Here is a 13,710-nt window from a genome sequence, read left to right on the forward strand (position 1 = left end):
CTTTATTCTTTTCCCTTTGTGATGCTACTAAAAAGGAGAAATTATGACTTTTTCTCTATCATTTTTAGAGTTTTCTAACTAGATTTCTCTTCTTCCCGGCAAGGAGATAGAGCAATGAAAAGCTACAGATACTCATTGTTTTTGCATAAATATTAACAAATAAATAGGATTATACATATATTGTGTGTTCTGTATATTTATATTCATTGACCTTTCCTTAGTTTTATTTTTGTTAGCATTACATACTGTATAGTAATAGAAAACATCAGTTTGAATGATAGCCTAAGCATGATATCTGTAACATCTAGGTCAGTGTTTTTTCAAATTCTAAGTCCTAGAATTCCCCAGCCAATATGAAAATAAAAAGAAAACAAAAAATACATACTGGTGAATTTAAAATCCCATGACATGACTACAGGCACTAAATAACAAATTTAACATACTAGGCTTTTAAAAAAAATTCTTATCAGCATATTCCCATTATTCTTCATTCCTAGAGGTGTCTGTGTTTCACATAACCCGAATAATAAAAACAGGAAACAAACACCCCAATAAAGACAATTCTTGAGATGCCAGAGTTTGGGAAGGAGAATGTTGGATGAGGTGATTTCTTGAAAGACAGATGGGAAACAGGAACAAGAAGCTACTATTCTAGTTAGGGTGTGGAGCAGGGTTGCCAGTGGGATTTTCAAAAAATCCTAAGATTTCACACTCGAATAAACCCAGATGTCTGAGCAATGTAGTATCTCTACTGCAACTAGTAAGTTTTTAAACTGTTTTCTGATTTAGTCAATCATTTGGTTTGTGATTCACTCGAACTCAAATCATTGGATGTTCAGGAATTAAATCTTTTTTCTCTATCTAAATGATTTTACATATTATAGTGAGGTTTGGAAGAGGAAGGAAGGCGGCTTCATTTCATTGGAAAAGGCAAAGAAAAAATAGATAGGCAAAGAGTTCTTCATAGTTAGTTTTCATGCCTTAAATAACTAACCACAGTGGTATCTTGGTACTCAACTGCTTCGAAATTCATCAAAATTTGGTACTGAATACATTTTGAGGTGATCCTTTTGTCCCACTACTCACATGATAGAACTTGTCGATGTCAGCTGCCTTGTGACTCATATATTATTATGGGAAAAATTTGGTACTCATCTTTTTTGGTCCTCATCGTGTCTCCTGGAGCCAATTAACGATAAGTACCAAGGTACCACTATAATCTTTTATGTGTTTAACTGTATTACAGACAGATCTTTACTTCACCAGATCTGCATTACAGAAATCAGATTCATAGTATTATTTTTTTTCTAAAACATCTAATCTACTTGCCTGATCACTACTGCTGTTAGGAGAGTTTTCAGAAGGCACTTTAACAACAGAGGTTTCCCAATTCAAGTAACAGGAAAAGGTGCCGATTCTATTGGTTGCCATTGTATCTCTGCAACTCACACATATGAACAGTTATAAATATTAAGAGCAGGAAAGTCACACCAAGATGAGCTATACAACATTGTTTTTTTGAAAGTAATCAGTATGCTAAGAATTGTGAGATTTTCTACCATAAATGCAGAGCCAGGATTACCAGTTTAACAGTCAGTTTATCAATCAAGCTGCATATTTGCTAAGAGCACTTAGCAAGGAATTACATCTTTTCCTCTATCCAAATGATTTCACACATTATAGTCTGAAATTATACATGTTTTAAATGTGTATGTTGTATTTTTGCTGTTAACTTTATTTTATTGCATTAAATCTGTTTTCTTAAAAGACTTGCTTTAAGCCTAACTAAAAAAAAAAATACCAAGAACTTCCTCTCCCCTTAAATCCCCCTGTCACAACTTAGAGATACTATGTTAAGAGACCACAAGAAGCCAGTAGGGCACTCCAATTTAAGAGTCTTCAGTTGTAGATAAACATCAGGCCAATCAAAACTAAGTTTTCTTAATTCACTGCATATGGATAATTTGAGGCTTCCAGTTTTTATAGCTATTTAGATGGTTGCCTTTCCCCATTCTGCACCAACTCTGTGCATGGAATTGTTCTTATTTTTTTTAAAAAAATAATTTTATTAAATTACAGTTAAAAACTAATATTAACTAAAAAAGGATGAAAACATAGAAGGCACAGAAAAGAAAAAAGGAAAATAGAAAATAGTAAGGAAAAAAGAAAAAATATATACTATAAAGAAATGAATTGCCCTTACAGATATATGCATTTATTCTTAAATGGTTTCACATTTCCTCACTGATTTAATAATATTTCAATGATGTAATTCAAATAACAAAGAAGATATCTTATGTTTTGTCATCACAAGCTAGAGGTTCCATTCCTGATACAAATTAATAAAGCTGTATGTACGTGCAGTCTATTGAGATCCTGGATTCAGATGAAATAGTGATAGCTCCCTTCTCAACTTCTGAAAGGGTTAGAAATTGAACTACATTAACTTCTGGCATCTCCCAGTAAAATCAGATAAAATTAATGGAGTTAATGATGACATTTCAAGCTATTTCTCAAACTAAGAGAACATATATATACATTTGGAAACAGGCATATCAGAGATCTAAGGGGATATTAAAATCAAGAAAGCACATGCTCTCAAATTTGATAAAGAGTTGGAAACTCTGAAGGTAATTGTTGTTTATTTCCCCTGAAATCAGAATTAAAGCTGCAGTTTTAGGATAGGTTCATTACAAATTTACAAACTGAATCACCTAGATACACAGCAACTCACCAGAAATAACTTTAAAATAATTAACATAGCCGTGGATATTGAATAGAAAAAGCCCTTGTTAAATTACGTGGGAAAATGCCTTAAAGAAATCTCATTGCCAGCTGATTTTCAACTTGAGATCACAGGCACTTAAGAGTTAGAGGCAATCTTTCATGGATATCTATATTAAAGGTAACATTGAACAAGTTGCCCAGTAAGTCACTGAACTAAAATGTTATGGGCATAAAGTTATGATTTATCTTTATCTTGCAAATGTGCTTCAACTTCACAAATATGTATAATTTGGCATGTATGCTTACAAGATTGAAGAAAGTTAATTTTTTTTCTCCTATATCCAGCTATCTTTTGTCTCTTGTCTCATGAGCAACAGTTCTGTTTCTTTGTTCTCTTCTTATCCTTTCTTCCTCCTAAAATGGCTAAAAGCTATGTGAGCCTTATTTTTAAAATTAATACAGTTAGAAGGAACTTCTTTTAGTTTTTATATTATACTTTTTAAAAAAGATTCATATAACAACTCCATTCTATTACACACTGTTCATTTAGTGTGCCTTTTACAGCTCTGGAGGTTTCTAATGTTGGGAAACTGACAGTCAGGAATATTATGTCTACTAGGAAGCATGGTACATAAAGTAGTCAGCTGGCATCTAAACGACTTTTAAAAAATAACAAATTATAACCTGGTATTAGCTGCAAGAAACACATATTTTATCAATTAGTATCTTTTTCAACATCTAGGACTTTGATTGGAAAAATGTATATTAGTTAATATTCAAATAAAGCATGTTTTATAGCAGATTTAACACTAATGGAATATACACATTTTGATAGTGGACACTATTTTTTATGATTGAGATAGCGACTTTCATGATTGCTCTTAATAGGTTTTATGGTCCTATAAAAACATTCCTAAAATATTTCATAAGTTGTTTTGCATCCTCTTAGAAGCACAGCTATTGCTAGAGCTGCAGTAGAAGTCTTAGCCAGAGGGATCCTTGTTCAACTCTGGCTAGTGTGGCAATTTCAATTTTACTTGAAACGGATGGAGCTTGTCATGGTAATTCATCACTATCCAGTTGAACTCCTGCAAGACATATTATTTACTTGCTTTTAAAGACTGCTAAGAAGCTGTGCCTGGTCCAGAATGGAGTGGCCCATGTGTTAACGCCAGATGTTATCCTTATGCTATCGGCCATGCACTGGCTTCCAACAGACAGTTCAAAAATGTTGGTTTAGATCTAGAAAACCACATATGGCTTGACGTCTAGGTATTTCGAAGTCTGCCTCCTCCAATTAGACTTGTCAATGCAGTCCTCTAATGAAATGCAGCTAATATGGTCCTGTTTTAATGACAGAACTTATTCTTTGGAATGTCGTTCCAATTGAAGTTTGCCTTGCTACCTGCCTGATGTCACTCAGGAATCACATAAATCTTAAGTTCATTCATCGAGCATTTATAGATTGTGGTGACACTTCCACTTGCATTATTTATTGAATGGTAGTATTGATCAAATCTGATGTTACAGATTGATTTCTTTTTATTATCTTATTACTCTTATTACTATATAATGAATGTGTAAATAAATATAGATTTACTTCTTTACATAAAAGTGAGCACAATTTGCTTCTTTACATAAATGTGAACACATTTCTTCCAGAAATCTTACATACTTTCTATTATATTTATGGGAAAACAAACAACAGTAGACAAAAGAATGTTACTGTACCTCTCTGGAGCATTAAAGTTGCTGGTGTTTTTTATATCTGGCTCAATACTTTGTAAATATTTGTATACTTCACTCTCCAGTTGCTCCACTACTTTGTACACTAATTTAATTGTTTATTTTTAAAGCTCATTTTAAACATGGACATCTCTTTGCACGACAATGTACGTTTCTTAAGACAGATATTCAATCTTTATGCTTTTAATTAGCAGTCATTCTTCTATGCTCAACCAAGCTTCTTTGCATGTTGGATTGCACTCATATTTTCTAACTCCTCCCAGAGAGGTCTTCCCCACCAATCTTAAAATTTCAAAAGAAATGCTGACAAATTGCTTTTCTGACCATCAAAACCAATTCTTATTTATTCAAACCATTTATTTACACAATATGTTTGTTATTAAAGTTATTAACTCCATCACCCACAATCCTTCATTGAGGAGATGGGCAGTTCAGAAATGTGAAAAATAAAATGAATGAATGAATGAATGAATGAATGAATGAATGAATGAAGTGGGCTGTATTAATTCATAATATCTTTCCTCTTTGAGATCCAAGGGAGAGGAATACAACTGGAGGCCCAACATCACATCCTCCTATGAAAGCCTTATGAGAAGCTGCCAATTACCAAACTGCAATTTCTAATGACATTCAAAGGAAATAACCAAACACGATTGGCAAATAGTCATACAGATAGTTCTCGACTTACAATCTTTCCTTTAGTGAACAGTCTAAATTACCACTGCACTGAAAAAAGTGACTTACTGACATTTTTCATACTTACATCCCAAGGGTCACATGATCAAAATTCAGATGCTTGGCAACTGACTCATATTTATGACGGTTGCAATGTCCGGGGGGGAGGGGTGTCACGAAATCACCTTTTGTAGCTTTCTGACAAGCAAAATCAATGGGAAGCCAGATTCACTTTACAACCATTACTAATTTTAACTGTAGCAAAAAAGGTTATAAAATTGGCCAAAACTCACTTAACAATTGTCTCTCTTCGCGATAGAATTTGGGCTTAGTTGTAGTCATAAGTTGAGAAGTACCTGTATTAATTATATTGAAACTTAATTAAGTTTAAATCCAATTCATTTATTGTCTTCATTCTATGCAGCACAGGAACACCACAGCCTAAGGCAAATTGAGAACCTTGGTCTATAGCTAAATTAATTTCTATAATTAGAAAAAGACTCTGCGTATTTAGAACACTCCAAACATTCAGTGCTTATTTTTAGATCTTCCTGTCATAATATTAGCCTTCTTAGCACTGAAAGAACTTCTTATGACTAATAAAACCTAATAAGATTCATGAAATCAGCTAAAGCATATTAAGATATATTCAAGTTGTCTCTAGAGATCAATACTTTGGATATTCCCCATTTAAATGTAAAGAAAAACATGGGGAAGGATATTGTTTAGAGATACTTTGAAGCATAACAAGCAATAAATATAAGTATGTATAATTTTAGCATGAGAAACTGAAGAGGTTCCTTTTCTTTAAATGCCCAAATATTTCCAGCTTGCAGAATTCCACTTTAATATAATATGATTTCAAGGACAGGCATTATTGTTCATACAATATTTTTCTTTTTAGTCTTAACAGGAAACGTAAGAAAAGTGCTAACTTCTGACAGTGAGAAACATTGGAATTCCATTGCTTTGGTAATTTGGTTAAAGAAATATTTGATGTAAGCTAGCTAGATTATCAAAGTGGTGTTTTATTATGTGCTCTCCCAAATGTGTTACTTTTCCTCTTCGCTATTCATAATCCCCGTTATTTTCATTTTTCTTTGTATTTTTCTATTTTCTTTTTTGATAAACTAATAAAAAATGTAAAAAAAAATCTAATGTTTTCCTATTGTCATAGGAAGAAAAAAATCCCTATTTATTTATTTATTTATTTATTTATGAGACTTATATACCGCTTTTAAGCACTCTCTAAGCGGTGTACACCAGTAAGCAATGTGTATATATATATATATATATATATATTTACATTGCCCCCAACAATCTGGGTCCTCATTTTACCTACCCCGGAAGGATGGAAGGCTGAGTCAACCTTGAGCCGGTGAGATTTGAACCGCTGACCTGCTGAACACAGTCAGCTAAAGTGGCCTGCAGTACTGCACTCTAACTGCTGCGCCACCTCGGCTCTTGGTTTTTGTTAGAGAAAACAGTCAGAATACCTCTAATGTTCATTAGGTCATGTATACATAGCCTTTGTCTTTCCTTTTATGCCAACTCATATGTTTGCCGCTGGAAGAATCTTCCCTGGAGAAGATTGAAACGTGTTTTAAAAGTGCTCTGGGGAAGAGTCTTACAAGTGCAAACGTGCAAGTAACTCACCTACAGATGTCTCTACAAATGTTCAGAAAGTTTAGAAAGACAACAAAGTAATAGGATTCACTAAATAGCCAAGAATCCCAGGATTCTCCTGGAAGACCTGCTATGTTACCCAAAACAAAGTATAAGACAGCATGGAAGAATACTCAATTTAAGCTACCTGTATCTTTAAACATTCGAGCTCCGAGCAAATCTTTTAAGTCAGTGGTTCTCAACCTGTGGGTCGGGACCCCAGTTGGGGTCGAATGACCATTTCACAGGGGTCGCCAAACAAGGCTGTCCGCCATTTTTTCCCCCTTTTCTTTAGCCACGCCCCTTGCACCCAGTGATGTATAAGTGGTTGGGGGTCACCACAACATGGGGAACTGTATTATGGGGTCGCGACATTAGAAAGGTTGAGAACCACTGTTTTAAGTGAATAGTTTTTAGAATAATGTTGCACTAGCTTTGATTATTTACAACTGCATTAAGGTACTAGTACCTTAAAGCTGTTTATTTATTGAAGGTCTCTATTTATGCCAGCTATAAAAAAAATCTGACAATTTTGCCTTGTGTGATCATACAGAGCTGCTCAGTATTCTTTAATGGATACAGACCATGAGCCATTACTATGTTACATACTTAAACAGTTTGATATGCATTCCTTTTATGTCAAGTTTTTCATTTCAGAAAGATTGCAACAGATGTTTGATGCTCTTGCATCAGATTTCTATGCACTGCTACTCAGAAGTAAACAGTTCTGAATTTAATAGGGTTTAGTTCCAGATTAGCAAGCAAAAAATTGCATTCTTTTACCATTTTAGAAAACCAGACAAGCACTGGCCCAGAATTTACCAATTCAAAAGTAATTGTGATTTGAATCTGAGAGGTAATGCTGCAGTAAAACCTAAGCTTTTTATTTGGGATTACTAAATATGTCAGATTTGGCAAATTCATAGAAATTTCTTTAATAATTCAAAAAAACTACCTTTTTTAGAAAGCAGATCAATCCTTCACAAAACACTAGGTGTAATGGACTCTTTCAAAAGTTCACATTTACTGAATGTTAAACATCCAATAGTAAATCAGTATTAATAATAAAATTGTGACTGAAAGGTTTTTTAAGAAAACCCAATTAAACCAGCATCCTAATGTTCCTTCCTTCCTTCCTTCCTTCCTTCCTTCCTTCCTTCCTTCCTTCCTTCCTTCCTTCCTTCCTTCCTTCCTCCTAAATGTGACTCTGGGTGGCTAGCAACATGTAAAAATAACTTTAACAAAAAGTAAAATCCTACAGTGGTCACTGAGAGTGAACCCAAAACAACAATCAACAAAAACCTCTCAACAGACGAACTATGCAAACTGAAATTCATTTAAACTGGAACTTTTATTTATTTATTTATTTTATTTGTGAGACTTATATACCGCTTTAAGTGCAAGCACTCTCTAAGCGGTGTACACCAGTAAGCAATGTATATATATATTTACATTGCCCCCAACAATCTGGGTCCTCATTTTACCTACCCCGGAAGGATGGAAGGCTGAGTCAACCTTGAGCCGGTGAGATTTGAACCGCTGACCTGCTGAACACAGTCAGCTAAAGTGGCCTGCAGTACTGCACTCTAACTGCTGCGCTACCTTGGCTCATGTTTAGTATTTCTAAACATTCCAGGAATTAGTTATCCTATCAGTAATCTGAATCCAATGTCACAAAATCTGAAATAATTCCCCTTCAGCACTCTGATGCAACAGGATTCCAAAGAGAGCCATATGCATGCCTTAGATCACACACTTTAGATGGACTTTGGAAGGCCAGAGATATATAATGACTTCAGTGACATAAAGCATGAAGAATGAAGCAGTGATCCTAGTGATATTTAGCAATTAAGAAAATTGGTAAACAATATAACGTCTTGATAACTGTCTTACAGTACTTGAGGAGCTGTCACAAAGAAGAGGGGATTCTCCAAATCCGAGGGTGGGCAAGAAGTAATGGGTGGAACCTTATTAAAAAAAGAGCCAACCTAGAAAGAGAAATTTTCTGACAATGAGAATAATTAATCAATGGAATAGCTTGCCTCCTAGAGTTGTGGGTTTTTCATTGTGGGAGTTTTCAAAAATAAGACAACCATTTGATCAGGATGGTATAAGATCTCCTGCCTTGAGCAGGGGTTGGGCTAGAAGACCTCCAAGGTCCCTTCCAGTCCTATGAATCTATGTTCTATGTTTTAAATGGAAGGTTGATACTAACCTGGGAAGAAAGGAAATATCTTTGTCCCTTCAAGAAATGAGGACTGGAAAATATCTTTGTAAAATACACAATTTGCTTATATGATAAACCTTTATCATAGCTACAAGAAAGGCAACTTTCCATGAAAGGAAGTGAATTGGGGCAGTAGAAATGGTCTCAAGAGATTCTGACATTAACAGAGGGAAAACAAAGGAAAGTCTTCAGTTTGGAGGATGCTGTAAGAGAAAAATGTGCTAGACATTCATGAAATTATTAACTGATTTGAAGCAAAAAAGGAGATGATGCAAGACATCATATGCTTTGCTGTTTCAAATGCATCAGAAGGATCAAAATGTAATAAACTTGGGAGTGGAACACATGGATACATCAAGTGGCAAATGGAACTTCAATGTAGTCTTCAAACAGAGTCCAAGTGGTAATTTATCAGTGATTCTCTGATGGATCTATACTGAGCAAGAAAGACAAGATGACCTCTAAGTTCTATTCCAGCTCTATGATTCTATGATAATATATGGGAAGACCTCAAGGAATTTCCATTTAGCTGCATGAGAAATCCTTCTGGAAGGCTTTCAAGAAGCCAACAAAATCAGACATTCTGTATTTTGTCCTGAAGGAACTGTGGGACAGATTCCTCCAACCTGCAAAGCAAAGGAAATCAAAGTCCAGACAGAAGATTTGTCTCTGAAGAATAAAGAGGATTTCAGGTCAGCTTGGAAGGTAGATGTATTCCCAATGGACAATACAGAGAAACAAAGCAAACTAAACCTGCTGAAGCCACTAAAGCAGGGGTGTCAAAATGCCGGCCTGCAGGCCAGTTGCATCATATGGAGGCCATGCCCATCCAGCTCCTCCAGCAATGCAAAAAGTCGTGATATGTCACGTGACACGGCGAGTTTGACACCCGTGCACTAAAGTGTGATGAGAATGTTGGTCCTTGCTAACACTCATTAATCTTAGAGACCCATTCTCTAAGTCTCAGTACTAGAGAATGGTGAAAACACATAAAACAGCAGATCTATTTCAACAATAAATGTCACCAGGAGATTGAAGATTTTACCAGGACACTGAGGATCCATTCTCTAGTTTGACTCCACTGTAAAAGATTAGAAATAGCCTTTATCTCTATCTAAACAGATAACACTTGGATTGTTTCATTGGGTTCTGATGAGAGCTACAAGATAGCTCAGTAAGATTATGAAAGTACCAAGAAAACCAATGACTCCACCCTAGAAGGGCTGAATTGCATGGAATCAAATCAAAGAGAGATGTTCTTCAAAATCAGAAAAATTGTGACCCACAACAATCCTGGGGATCTTGAGATTAAAAAATGATTTTAGTTTTGATTATCGTAATGGATAAAGGGCTGGACTAAAATAGTAGACTTTAAGGGAAATCTATTTGAACTTTTTCTTTCTGAGATGTGCTTAAAATTGAATAGTACAAACTGGAAATTCCATTAACAATGAAACTGAAGTAGCGGAGTAAGACAAGGTCATTGTGAGGACGAATCTGAGTTGGAGCTGAAAGCATTTATTATTCTTTTTTTCTTTTTACCATTATTGGGATTGAAAGGGACAGACCTTTTAAAAGATTTTAAATTTTTTTTATTAAAAAGTTTTACAAAAATTATAAAATATACCCCAAAATCCACCCCCCTCCCCTCCCCCACTTCCCAGAGCTGAATATAGGACAACAAATATAATAATCATAATCTAACTAACATTAACCAATTATATAAATAAACAAATATAATGCGCTTTAACTCCCCTTTAACACAGAGTAAACAATTTGCAAATAAACTTAATCATATAAACAAATTAAAATCCTAATTCATAAACAATATGATATAATAAAAATTTCACTATAATAAACTATTAATAATAATAATAACAATAATATTCTAAAATTTATTCATAAAATAAATGGAACTTTTTAGTCCCATATTTATTCTGAATATAGTCTATCCATCTTCTCCAAACCGAAATATATCTCTCTTGTGAATGATCCTTCAAATAAGCCGAAATTTTTGCCATTTCTGCTAAATTTGAGACCTTAAGGGTCCATTCTTCTATAGTCGGCAAGGAATCTTTCTTCCAATATTGCCCTACCAACAGCCTTGCTGCTATTATTAAATTCAACATCAAATTAGTTTCCTTAACATCAAAATCTACAATAATACCCAACAAAAATAGTTGAGGAGTAAACTTTATCTTTCTTTTAAAAATATTTTGAATGTTCCACCAAATTTCAATCCAAAAAGCTTTTATATTTCTACAAGTCCACCAAATATGAAAGTAAGTTGCATCCAAACAACCACATCTCCAACATTTGGGCTGCAAGTTAAGATACATACAAGACAACTTTTGGGGATCCAAATGCCACCTATAAAACATTTTAAAAAAAATTTCTCTCAAATTTTGAGCTTGAGTAAATTTTACATTTCTAACCCAAATCTTTTAACAGATTATCTTCTCAATGCCAACTATGGTGAAAAAGTCCCTGATGTTTATCTATAGGTGGTAGAGAATTTGTTTGGTTACTTGAAGAAACAAGAAAACTACAGAAAAATTCTTAGAGCATGGTGGGAGAGACCAATAGCAGCTTCAGAATCATTCTCATTTAAAGCCTCCAAAGAATAGCTGACAAACCAGAACTATTCCAAAAAACCTGTTTTACAAAGGCAAAAAAGACACCGCTTTATGACCATCCAAAGGGCATGTTTACTGTTTCTAAACTGGCACTTCTGGCTTAAGGTTGTGGGCTGGATACCTGAAACAGGATGAGACTGATTCCCAATGAACCGTTCTAAGGAGTTTAGGAAAAAGTTGATCGATTAAAGAAAAAAGAAAAAGAAAAAGTAAGTCACAACTTATAATAAAGTAGAAGGATGACCAGTTTAAGGACCAATGTGTTAAAGTTACAGTATTTAAAACAAATGGTAGGGGTTCAATGGAAGCCATACTTTTTCAGGTGGGGTAGAGCTCCAATCAAGTTGTAGAAATGGGGCTCTGTGCTAGTATATATATGTATGCAGGTAGTCCTCAACTTATGACCACAGAATTTCCATTGCTAAGCAAGATAGTTGTTAATGAGCTGCACTTGATTTTACAACTTTTTTTTTGCAATGGTTGTTAAATGAATCACTGCAGTTTTTAAGTGAATCATGAAGAGAATCTGACTTCCCCGGGTGACTTTGCTTGTCAGAAGCCATATGGGAAGGTCACAAATGGTGATCACATGACCCCAGGATGTTGCAACCATCATAAATGTATGCCAGTTACTAAGTGCCTAAATTTTGATCGCATAACCATGGGGATACTGTGACGTTCGTAAGTGTGAGGACTGGTTGTAAGTTACTTTTTTTAGTGCTGTTATAATTTCAAGCAGTTGCTAAACAAACGGTTTTAAGTTAAGGATTCCCTGTACGTGAATCACAAAGACCACAAAGAAGAATTTGACTGTATTGTCATAAGATTAAACTCTTTGGAATGAACAGGATAGAACTGTTATCAAATGAATACTGTAAACAGATGAAAGTTTAACTGATACATGGCTAATGATTCTAACTTTTAAAGAAGGAGAACCTTTGCAAGAAACTTAGAAGAAATAGAAAGAGTAGCAGCAGCAGGTTGAAAAATGTAGATACTATTTATAAAGGGGGGATATCATGGCTATATATATATATATATATATATGGAGGTATAGATATAGGTATAAGGCTCTCCTTATAGTCACTCACGCCCTTGTCACCTCACGTCTGGACTACTGCAACGCGCTCTACATGGGGCTACCCTTGAAAAGTATTTGGAGACTACAGTTGGTCCAGAATGCAGCCGCGCGAGTGATAGTGGGTGCTCCTCGATGCACCCACGTTACACCTATCCTCCGTGAGCTGCACTGGTTGCCTATTGGTCTCCGGGTCCAATTCAAGGTGTTGGTTATTACCTTTAAAGCCCTATATGGCTCAAGGCCTACTACCTCATAGTTCCCTACGTCCGGTTAGATCCCACAGGCTGGGCCTCCTTCAGGCCCCGTCAGCCAAGCAGTGCCATTTGGCGGGGCTGCGGAGGAGAGCCTTCTCTGTGATGGCGCCCACGCTTTGGAACCAGCTCCTCCCGGAGATTAGGACCGCTCCCACCCTGTTGGTCTTCTGTAAGCTACTTAAGACCTGGCTTTTCCGGCAGGCCTGGGGTTTATAAAACCTTACCCCTGGATGACTGTCTTTGCATTGTTTGTTTTGTTATGTTTTATGTGTTTTTTATTGTTAGCCGCCCAGAGTCCTTCAGGAGTGGGGCGGCTTATAAATTTTAAAAATAAATAAATAAAATAAAATATTGGTATAGGTACAGCTACAGCTATGTTTGGCTGTCAAGAGACTAATTATGAGATTTTAAAAAACAGTCTCCATTGACTATTCTAAATAAATCATGCTTCACTGACAAGCACATCATACTACATAAAAAAGAAACAAACTTCTAACTATGGTTTAGTACCACAAAAGGCATTGTAACTACACTTACAGACCCCAAAATATTGCAACCTGGATCTTAAACACATATTCCACTAAAGTGAGCCTTCACTCATTTTATTGACTGGTATGAAAATATTTGTATAGCGCCATATCCAAACTTCCACAACACTCTCTCCCAACTCTGTCTTCACATATCTCAACAGCTTTCTGG

General features: G+C 35.3%; 1 protein-coding gene across 6 annotated transcripts in view; it reads right to left on the reverse strand.

Moving 5' to 3' along the window:
• AGPAT3 (1-acylglycerol-3-phosphate O-acyltransferase 3) overlaps window positions 1-13,710 on the reverse strand; it is an 87,975-nt gene that overhangs the window by 24,638 nt on the left and 49,627 nt on the right. Inside the window, exon 1 of one of the 6 annotated variants that reach the window (XM_039368416.1) lies at window positions 1,330-1,429. The exons of the other annotated variants lie outside the window; for them this stretch is intronic. The gene's annotated coding sequence lies outside the window, so the exon portion shown is untranslated. Of the gene's footprint in view, window positions 1-1,329; window positions 1,430-13,710 lie in introns of those variants that run through there. 6 annotated transcript variants of the gene reach the window in all.

The sequence above is a fragment of the Crotalus tigris genome, unplaced genomic scaffold (genome assembly GCF_016545835.1).
Source record: "Crotalus tigris isolate CLP2741 ecotype Arizona unplaced genomic scaffold, ASM1654583v1 scf7180000017601.7605149639:7615979, whole genome shotgun sequence".
In the NCBI taxonomy this organism is placed as follows: Eukaryota; Metazoa; Chordata; class Lepidosauria; order Squamata; family Viperidae; genus Crotalus; species Crotalus tigris.